This window comes from Choristoneura fumiferana, chromosome 17 (genome assembly GCF_025370935.1).
Source record: "Choristoneura fumiferana chromosome 17, NRCan_CFum_1, whole genome shotgun sequence".
NCBI lineage: Eukaryota > Metazoa > Arthropoda > Insecta > Lepidoptera > Tortricidae > Choristoneura > Choristoneura fumiferana.
Window position 1 is genome coordinate 19,196,416 of NC_133488.1, and position 12,196 is coordinate 19,208,611.

General features: G+C 37.3%; 1 protein-coding gene across 1 annotated transcript in view; it reads left to right on the top strand.

Annotated features, from left to right (window-relative positions):
• LOC141436784 (uncharacterized) overlaps positions 1-12,196 on the top strand; it is a 63,554-nt gene that overhangs the window by 40,076 nt on the left and 11,282 nt on the right. The window lies entirely within an intron of this gene.

A 12,196-nucleotide genomic window follows, 5' to 3' on the forward strand; every position in this document is an offset into this window, starting at 1 on the left:
CATCAGTAATATACACCTTTTTTGATTCAGATATATCGCTTAAAGAACCTAGAGTCCTGTAAAGGTTTACGGCCCAGAGCTTCCCAACGATTAACTGTCACTGCTACGTCGTAGGTAGGAGTCTAGAGTTATCTGTCAAGAGACTGTTGAACCAAGAGCGAAACTTTGATAGACAGGTGATTTCTTTTAATATGATATTTAAATGTCTCGAACTGCGATCAGTTCTGGAGATCAAGAGACTACTTCCCTACAAATTAAACTATTTTTTATAAATGCAATCTGAAAATTAATGACATTATCTTATTTTAGATGATTTACTACCACCACTTGTTTTTTTTAATTTAATATGACTTCATCATCATATTACCATAGGTACAAACTAATTGTTACAAAAAATAATTACATGCTGTACCAATCAGGTACATACAAATAATAACATCACGACTTTACTAATAGCGGCAGTGGCCAAGAACAACATTGGTACATTATTGTACTTTGAACCCTGGACATGACCAATTGATCTACGATAAGATTTTCCATGGAAATCGTGACGTTATCAAAGCGAAGGTCTCACTAGCAGTCGATCGCTTGTTGTTGGTAGCTGCCTAGCTGCGGTTTCTATGCACCTTCTCAAATCACTTGCTTGCTACTGAATGTTATGATGTTATTGTTACAAAGGTAAGGCATAACATGGCGCTTGAAGAGAACTCTATTGTGGCCTAGACAAGGGTGCTCTAAAATGACATTAAAAAATACATTAATTCTTTAATTATTCTTTTCCTTCTTCATCATCATCCCATCATCCCAGCCTATATACGTCCCATTGCTGGCACAGGCCTCCTCTCAGACAAGATACCCAGATAGATGTACCGGATACTTGTTGTAATGCTGTCGTTGTGGCAGCGCACCTACCGTAGTAAGTATAGTTTAGTTAGTTTTAGTTTGGTTGGAGACTGAAAACCAGCGACCTCGCTGAGTCTCATGTCCATTTTGCCTCACTTCATAATGTTATCTGTCTTGTATTGTATTTTATGTTTGTGATGGTGAATAAAAATTTCTATTATTATTATTATTATTATTATTTAAATAGGTAAAGATCTGCTCAAAGAGTTTGTTTGACGGAGCAAGTTGTTTTATTGCTACTGACACGAGAGAACAGAAAAATAAAGCTGCGGTTGGAAATTGAACGCACTTTCTTATAATTCCTTGACGCCTGATAACCAATATGTGTCTCAAGTAAGTACCTAATTAAACGCGTATTGTGTGAGAACATAGACCGGCATTAATTTGAATCCCATCTTGATTCCAAGAAAACAAAAGACAATTACTTCAGTAATTTCTGTCAATTTAAAGACATTTAAGTACCTTGCTTCACCGCATTTTGCATTAACATGGAAAGTTGTTTTAAACTGTAAACTATAAAGAATGACGTAAAGCAGTTGAGGATGGCTCGAGATGAAAGCTTGTGGTCGCAACCACGGCCGTTATGTGACAGATTACCGAGCAACATTCCGGTTTCTAATTGATTCTAAAATACTTCTTCAACCAATTCATCCAAGTGCTGAATATATTCCTTATCAATTTGAAGACACCCTGTTTGTTCAAAGACAAGTACAGTCATTCATCATTAAATATATCAGGGCACGTACCTACTTACGCGATTGATAATACGGTCGCTTGCAGACATTCATGGGCACCTAAACAACTCCAATATATATAAAGAAAGAAAGAAAGAAAATGCGTTTATTGCCAACAATTAGGTAGGTATATAATAAATATTACACAAGAAGGGTACCTAATCTAAAAATTAAGTTACTTGCTAACTATATACATGAGGAATTAGTACAAGTACTCGTACCTATGCATGCATCACCATAGGATCGGGATAAGTGTGCCATAGATGTCATGGCCCTAATGCCCCTAGCTGGCGCGGGTGCTTTTAAACAACGTTAATGATTGTAGTGTTTGGGATTTTTCGCGAAATCCTGAAATTTCAATTTAACTGCTAAATCATTATCATTAGGTATACGCGTGCGAATCCGCGGATAAAAACTACTTAATTTCATGTTATTAATGCAGCAAGTGGTTGACCGCCACTTGTGTTTCAGTGACCTAGACATTTCGCATCCCTCCTTACATGGCGTTGTTGATTGCTGGAGGTCGACGACGTGTCATCTTAACGTCTTAAATTGCAAAAATTTGATGTTGCTGCATTTAGGGTAGCTTTGATAGTATTTTTACTAGCGTACCTACCATGTAGTTGCAAATATGGTCAGACCTAATGTAAGTATAATGTTTTCAAGTTTTTCCGTTAAAATCTCGAAAAATAGACGAAATCAATCGACGACTTGTGGAAATAACTCGCTACTACTTTTATGTCTGAAAACCGTATTGTTCAGAAATGTAACGGGAGACCGTGGTCGCCGGTTTGACCTCTCTTTCACGCTAAACCGACTGCACAGATTTGGTTGAAATTTGGTATCTTCAAAGATAGATCTCTGGAAAAGCTTATTAGCTACTTTTTATCCTAATTTTCTCACGGGAAAATACTAAATCTAACGAAATGAATTAGCCACGCGTGCTCTACATACAATCTAAATCAACGATATATTTTTTTGGGAATTTGCAAGGGAATTATTCAGTAAAATCAATGAATTTTAATTCAACTGCCGGATTCAACGCTTTACATGAATAAAGCCACGATTTAAAGGCTGATATAATCGTAGTAATATGTATAACCTAAGACGTACGCTACTCAAACAGCTGTAGTGGAGTAAGCTAGGTGCCATTTACTTACGGTAAATTTCACTTTCATGCAAACATACTAAGAACGTAACTGCACGACGTGCATTGTTAGTTACTACAATATGCAATGAACCTTGTTTTTTATTACTCAGGGTCTTTACCTGACTAATTGTGTGTTTACATGCTTTTCCGGCAGATTTAAATATACAACTATATGTATTCAAGTTAACAAGTGCTAGCATTATGCGAGTTAAGTACCTAATCATTAGTGTGGGGTGACGAATAATAATTAATAATTAACTGATAATTCGACTAATTCTTTGAAGGAAAATTTACCTGCTAGAGCTGATTTACAATAATTTAGGTCCTGTGAACTACTTAGGTATCATTAAGGTTAAGATATTCGAGTTTTTTTTTAATAAATATATTCGTACACCTAATATACTACCGTTCGAAGATCCTATTGAAGCCGGGACCCCAAGCTTTGTACTCAGGTTCTATAACTCGGCTATCATATACATACAGTCTTCGTATTTTACGATTATTATCATTTTTTTCATTCATAAATTAACTAATGTTTTCCCCCTATTGACTTTGGTTTTACATACATGACTCAAAAATGACCATAACGAAATATCGACTCAAGCATCGTGTCAAAATGTAAAAAATAAAAATACCGCAATCGATTTAATTACAATACTTTTTCCTGTGAATGTAGAAAGTACACAATTATGAATGTGACAGCAATAAAGTTTCCCCGATATTTTAAGGTGTTTGTCAAAGTTATTGCGAAATTAAAATCGTCATGAAAGTGATCGTAAGTAAGATAAGAAGGTACTTTGAAACCGAATAATTATAAAATATAGTTGTTCGATACAGCGCCATCTATAGTTCATCTGCTGAACTACATAGCTTGCTAATTAATAAAAATGATCGATGCCCGTTGACATTCATGAACCTCATTAGTTACAAAATAAAAACAAAATGTGGTGGCGCTAGTATCGCGCATCAATATAAATAAGGTTTTTAAGTTTGTCACTGTTCCATTGCAATCGGCTTCGGAGTAAAAAGTCTAAAAAACCAACCGATCTCTCATTTCGGGCACCCAATTTTACAATACTTGTGTGTGTTCACGATAACACGAAATCAGATGAATGAAATATCATGACTACAGCCATTAGTTGCAGATATCTAATGGATTTAATACAGTAAACAGTTTTGCGACTTATTTGAAACCGTATTATGTATTCACTAATTGTAACCCGCACGCGACTGCATTTATCTGCGGAAACTTTATATTTTCTCGGGGAATAAATAACATATTTTATGTTACCTAATCGCTAATCACGGGCTTCAAGTGACTTTTATTAATTACATTTTTAGAAAGTAAAAAAGGGTACAAATACAATTAATTCAAATACTGCCGAACCCTCCATACATATACAGAAACGGACGACGGGAATAGATAGATAGATTAAATCAGTCGTGGTAAATTATGAGGCACTCGTACTTACTTGTTGAAACTAACTTGTTGAGTATAAAAAGTGGTTAGTGGAGACAAATGGAATAGCAACGGATTTCTAATAAATATTTGCAACGTTCTCACGCGATTCACTGAGCTGTGCTGTGCCAGGCCAGGTACAGTCACCAGCACCAATATCTGACACAGCAAAGCGTGCATAAATATCTGATATGACTCCACTTCTAGGGCCGGTAGGAGTATCAAATATTTTTACAAGCTCCGCTGTGGCAGATATTAGTGCAGGTGTCTGTACATGTAATATGTAACTTGACAATTTATTGCTTGTTACTTGTTATACATATCACATTTGTAATTTATGATTTACTGGCTGCGCCCGCGAATTCGTACCGTGCGTGGAATAAATGTATCTCAAGCTATCACAAAATACTACGTTATTCTGTTTGTCGTCGTTCAAATGAACCCACCACCTGCCACCAGAAACCTGCCAGGATCATCTTCGTTGTCTATGTGTTTCTTTGTCAAAAACAGTATTTTCTCAAGAACGCGTGGAGGAATCAAGTTGAAATAAGCATAAATTGTAGCTGTGAGATGTTGTATTGACACAGTAGGTAAATTCGTGTCTAGATTTCTGTCCAGCAGTGGTGTAAGGGTTATAGCACGCAGCACGGATTGCTGAGGACCTGGGTTCGATTCCCAGTGCTGGTCTCTTTTTCTGGTTTTTCTGTGCATCCATGTCTCAGTTTGTATTTTCGATATGGTTTCACGGGATACCCGTAAAAGTAACAAATTTGGAGTTGAAATAAAAAATACAAAAAGACTCCAAAAAACCAATCCTAACTTGATTGCTTAGTAGCGACATCTCTTGTCTGGGTGAGCGGTTAGTTCCGAAAGAATGTGACGTCTCGACGAAACATAGATGTCGCTTGTGCTGCTGCTTAAGTAGCATAGTAGAAATAAGCAACCTGAGATATGTATGCATAGGAAAAATTCGTGTCTAGATTCCTGTCCAGCAGTAGTGTAGGGGTTATAGCACGCAGCACGGATTGCTGAGGACCTGGGTTCGATTCCCAGTGCTGGTCTCTTTTAGTTTATATTTTGATACAGTAGGTACAGTCACCATTATAAACATCGCAGACATCAAGACGACCAAAATATTTGAACACGCACTTAAGTGACTGACAATATGATGGTGTTCATTGATGACGATGTTTGTGAGCATCTAGACAGCTCCGGCTCTTATAAAGGTGACTGGTCAGTTCCTATATAATTAAAGTGTATCCATTTAAAAGCGAACACTTACTTTCACATACTAACATGCATATTAAAATGGAATCGCTGTAATTCAGTCAGTAATAATCGTGTATTTAAAAGAGACTAGCCTAGCGGGAAAGTTTTGGGGTAGTTTGATCTTTTCAGTTGCTTATGTTTTGAGAGTAAATCCGAATCTGAGGTTTGCTAACAAAATTTCGTGACGTAGGTAACATTAAATAAAAAAGTTCCAAAATACGTACTTACATTTATTTTTATTTTTTGCGTTTAAGTTATTAATTATAAATTTTGAAACCTCATTAAGCTTTGGAATCCTAAAACTAAGGCGAAATGAAAACAAGTTTCACAGCCGCACTTACTATTAGGTTCTTGTATTATTTATTTATGCCCCATTATTACAGTCCGACAAAGCAAAGATTAAACCGATATTTCGCAAAGAATGTAAAGTACAATACAGCTACGCATTTCATTACATAAACCTCTACCGGTAGTGGCTTTAATTGTTTAATTGATACAGGTCGATATGTGCGCAACACATAACATAACGCACTTTTTCACGGTCGGTATCAATTCGCACTGTTGTAACTGTAAACAATAGAACATGCATGTTATTTTCCGTGATAAATTTGGCAATAAGTAATTATGTTTTTTTTATAATTTTATCATCTCATCTCGGCCTATATTCGTTCCACAGCAGAGCACAGGCGGCCTCTCAAATTAAAAGGACTTAGGCCGTGGTTCCCACGCGGGCCCACTGCGGATCGGGAACTTCATACACACCATTATTTATTTGCACATGTGTGCCCCTGCATACCTTTTTTCAATGTTTTTCTCCACCGTAAACATTATGGTAAATTTAATATGTACACAGGTAGGTGTAATACAGAGGGTCGCGCCTTCATAAAAAAGTACGAAACCCTCGTTGTGCGCATCCGACTCACACTCAGATGGTTTTTAAAATTTAAACGTTAAAATTCTAATTTTTATCATCGAAATACGTTAGATAGTGACTGAACAACATTCAATACTTCATTAACGCACGTAATCAATAATCACAGTAGAGCGGTGAATTACTCCCGCAGCCGTTTCGCATGTCGGAGAAAGTTCTGGGTCAACAATCACTGCCGCTGCGTACGCGCAGGTTGCGCAACGTGGGAGCGCGGCGCTATTGTCGGCCGCGGGAGAAATGTGGGAGAACCGCAGAACTTACTAAGACTAACTACTAAAAACTACTAACTACTGCTAAAAACTACTAGAACTAGAATAGAATAAAGGTTAACTGGATATTCCTTTAATTAAGGGATAAGTTCGCCTTTGTACATTGCATTATCTTATTATTTATTCATTTTATATGCGTGTTCATGTAGAATAAAGAGTTTTACAACGAAATAGAATACTATAAGATTTCTGACTTTTAAACTCACTTTTTAAGGCATGAGCTATGGCCCAAGACCTCTTATTTTGAGTGGAAAGCTGTACCCTTAATAGGATGTACAGTCAAAGAAACTGAGTTGCGTACCAAGATGGAACCTTTGTGCTACTAATGTCATATTGACATCTCTTATACATCTGACAGAGAAATCAAAACGAAATTGATTATGAAAAGGTCCCACCTTGATACGTGATTCAGTTTCCTCAACAGACAGGCCGAGATGATGATGGTGAGACTCACACTTTTTCGGTTTCTTGTGCAGTGGTAGTGTATGGCACGCAGCACGGCATGCTGAGGACCTGGGTTCGATTCCCAGCGCTGGTCTCTTTTTCTGGTTTTTCTGTGCATCTATGTCTCAGTTTGTATTTTCGATATGATTTTACGGAATGACCGTAACAGTAACAAATTTGGAGTTGAAATAAAAATACAGAAATACTCCAAATAACCAATCATACTTTTTCAGTCCTTAAGAAAAGGTTGACTGGACGAGATCCCTTAAAGGGCAAGGACAAGTTGGCCTTCATAGATTTATCTCAAATTATTTAATAGTTTGCATTCTATAGGTTATATACCTAACTCGCTTCTCAAACGTGGCTATATTTATCTGCAGTTAGATCAAGATGGTATACAGAACCAGTTCTGCAGTGAGCTATGGCGATGCAACGCAGAGAAAGCTGCGGTCAAGTGTACCGGGATGCTGCAACTGCGCTTTCATTGCCATCAATAATAGACACAGAGAAACATAGACTAGACCATGATTGTACATATCTAGTTAATTCAGTATTCAGTATTTATTTATTGCAACACCTTTTACAAAAAAATATTAAAAAAATTGTTGGAAAAGTTAGTAAGTATAAGTATATCTTGTTTTCTCACAAACAAATACAACTACAAATATCTTTATTTTGCGTAAAAATGTGGTACAAAAGCTGGTATTACATCGTCATCTCATTAGCTTCAGTACCTAAATTAGTTAACTGAAATATTCCAGATGTAATAATAAAAAAGTGTCGTGAAAATGAAGAGGCCTTTACCCAGCAGTGGGCGGATGTGGGCTGATTTGATTGATTGATGAATAATAATAAAAACGGCCAAGTGCGAGTCGGACTCGCGCACGAAGGGTTCCGTACGTACCATCTATACAACATTCATTAGACATTAGCAAAAAAATCACGTTTGTTGTATGGGAGCCCCCCTTAAATATTTATCTTATTTTGTTCAAATTTCAAATTTCAAAATTTTTAATCATTTATTCAGTAAATAGGCCGCAATGGGCACTTTACACGTAATTTTTTAAACTACCAGCGCTTTCGGAAAGACCATCATTGCCAAGAAGAATGCGCCGCAAGAAACTTCTTAGTATATGATGTTATAGCGGTCACAGTTATACATAATCTGTGAAAATTTCAACTGTCTAACTATCACGGTTCATGAGATACAGCCTGGTGACAGACGGACGGACGGACAGCGAAGTCTTAGTAATAGGGTTACCATTTTTGCCCTTTGGGTACGGAACCCTAAAAAAACCTAGGCAAAGATGCTCTAGTGAATACTGCCTTATCGGTTCTTATTTATTCTAATGGGCCACACCAGTTCCTAACGACGTATAAAATCTAGCATAAAAATATTTCCCACAATTATGTCGCCAGCACCGCAGTCATCATAATTCCGAGCATTGGGCAATATGCGAAATTTCGCCACCCGCCCTGTGCGTGGGAAATTGACCCATTTCTTAACTGATATAAGCCCTAATATGCCGTCTCACGAGTTGTTGTAACGCCATTCTTGAATGTGCACCTGCTGGGAAACGGATGTTGGACGTTTTGTGTGTTTTAATTCTAAACGTGGGTAAAGACAATACAATACAATACAATACAATAACTCTTTATTGCACACCAATACAGTAAACAGTACAGAGAAAACAAGTATATACATAGAGATTTTCTAAGGTAAGCAATAGGCGGCCTTATCGCTTCAGAGCGATCTCTTCCAACGCTCGTGGACAATGAGGTGTCACGTGAGGCTGTTCTAATTGGTGGTGATCGTTGCTACCCAACATCTACAATAAGATAAGAGGTAGATATACTTATTACAAAGGCATCTATACATATAATAGAGCTGAAGAGGGTCGAAAGTCTGTACACGGAAGATAATCGAAAAAAAGTTGCCTGGGGATACTTATTAGAATCGATAACAGAACACGTTCCAACAGTTTTTAGAGTTTTTGTCTGTTTATTTGACCGCGCATTACGTGAAAATCGCTGAATCGATTTAGATGAAATTCGGTATACCTACGATAGTCTGAGTCCCGGGAAAAGACATAGGATAGTTTTTGTTCCGAAAAATTGCATAGTTCCCGCGGGATAGCGATTAACAGCTAGTTTCTAATAATATTTGTTTTTTATTGGCAGTGCAGTGTATAATATAGAGAGGTATTGTTTTAAATTGAAAACTTTCACATATTTCAATGACCTCAAACTGCCTACAACGATCTCTAAATATATCAGTAAAATATACATAACGCTTGGGTAAAACGTCATTTCCCTTATTATCAAGTGCACGTGAGCGAAGATTTTTGATAAGTTCAGTTGCCATCTACCTATATGATCTGTGCTAGACAGCACACTCTTTTCTGTGACACCAAACAGGTAAATTATAGGAGTTTCAAAAATATTCTCATCTGAAGACACCATATTCATATATTTATGGCTTCTGGACCGATTTCTATGATAGCAACTGTACATACCTACTTTACTCTTTACGACATATAACCAATTCGGATAAAGCTTTCGACATTTTCATGATCCAAATCGTACGCGTTAGTTCGAATATTTGATCTACGTGTCATACGCATTAGTTCACACGTCAATACAAATCGATGATTGTGAAACGATGGAGAAATGCTCCGATTAATCGGCGCCGCTGAGAACACCATTGATCTGATTCTATACTCATTGCGCGTGCGCCCTTGTTCTCGCGGCTGTGGCAACTCTGGGCCCAGCACACTCACCTTTGTTGCGAACATGAAGTATATACCCGAGCGACCAAGCTTAACTCAGGCAAACAAGGTGACTTTTGAGTACATTAGTGAATTTTCCTGAGCTGAGATAAATCAATTAAGTTAGGTACAATCTAACTTAATCGATCTATTATATTTTGTAGTTTACCAATTTAAATTAGGTAGATACAAAGAGTTACTACATATTTTGATTTTTTATAGGCTGCGTGCTTGGCCCACTGACACCTTATGTAATGTTTTTGTTATGGCCTACAACACTGATCGATTAGAGATTGTAGTTTGATTAATATCTTGATTTATTGCTAAGTGCCTGTTTGATTGTTTTGAATCGATTGAGACTTATGACTGTGTGTTGGACTTGCTGAGGTTTGAAGAAATAATGGATCTAACTTTTTACTTCATAATGCTGTATCATAAAAAAAATACAGAAAACCCTAGTGTCTCTAGTGGTCTTAGAATCTGTGAAGTAACTTAAAGTTCAACAATCGGGACCCATTACCAAGAATTTTAGAGCTGGTCGAGATTTTGAATGGGTCCCCACCGTTGAACTTTAAGTTAGGTATGTAGGTACTTAAGACTCGACCAGACCACAAGTTTGATTATTATATTTTGAAATGTTTTTAAGGCAGCAGGTGGTAGGACCTTGTGCAAGGTCCGCCCGGATTGCTACCACCATCTTGCTCGCTAATCCTGCCGTGAAGCAGCAGTGCTTGCACTGTTGTGTTTCGGCGTGGAGAGTAAGACAGCCAGTGAAATTACTGGCACTTGAGGTATCCCATCTTAGGCCTCTAGGTTGGCAACGCATCTCCAATACCCCTGGTGTTGCAGATGTTTATGGGCGGTGGTGATCTCTTACCATCAGGAGACCCACTTGCTCGTTTGCCATCCAGTTAAATAAAAAAAAAGGCAGTGGGTTTTTTATTTTTTAAATTATCAAACAGGTTCATCATCATCATCATCATCTCAGCCGTAGGACGTCCACTGTTGGCCATGGGCCTCCCCCATACTTCCCCAGACTTCCAGTTGCTTCGGTTGGAAGCGGTTTGATCCACCGTGAATCCGCGGCTTTAAATAAATAAAATAAATAAATAAATATCATGGGAACTTGACACCAATTGACCGAGTCCCAAACTAAGCAAAGCTTTTCCTTCGGACACTAGGCAACGGATACACATACTTATATAAGTAAATACATACTTAAATACACATTAAACATCCAAGACCCGAGAACAAACATACATTACACATACATGCAGGCGCCCCAACAGGGCATCATTTTTTATAATTTTTTGTAAAAGGTGTTACAATAAATAAATACTGAATACTGAATACTGAATACTGAATACTGAATACTGAATACATATTATACATACAAATATCTGCCCCGGCTGGGATTCGAACCCGGAACCTCAAGCTTCGTTCTCTAACCACTTTGCCCATCCGGTCGTCATCAGTCCATGTTGTTGGTGGACGTCCTACAAACAGGTTAAACATCCGTTTATTACTCCACATTCGATAACAAAACCCGATGCATTCTTATACAATGGCATCCCTTCAAAATATGACTACATAAGTAAGCACTTAAATACAGTTCACTACAGACCATTGTTTACCTTGATAATTGCCACTTGTTAGATGCATTGTGAGTTTTCCGGCTATTTCACGCCTGGCGGATGGTACACAATAGTACTTTATGTATTAGCATAGTTCTTTATGAATCGATACTGAGTAGTTATGATTTGCTTACAATAGCGAGCTAATATTAGCCGATTTGTAAGTTATTTGCTATACAAACGAGTCTATTGTATGTTAGACAGCCTATTTAACCAAAGTACATAACTTGATAGTGAGAACACGCGCATAGGTGCGTGAGATTTATAGTAATAGCTTTTTTTCTCAAGTACCTGTAACAAACAACCTAGTTTAGAATGGTCTTGAATCGATTGTCAATTACACGAGCAAGAGATCATGTTAAACGCTAAAGGGTCATTATTCAAACGTTAATATAACCGTCGTTATAAACTTTATAATCAATTTTCGTGGTACATTTTTTTAATAATATTTTAGACGTTCTATACTTTTACTAGACAACCTGTGAATTGTAACAGAATGCCCACGTGTTGATTGATTAAATAATAATAAATATCATGGGGACCAAGTGCAGACTGGAGATCATTGAGACCAAATCTGACCTCATCCCAAACTACTAAGTAAAGTTAGCACTATGGGAAACGGATAAACATAAATA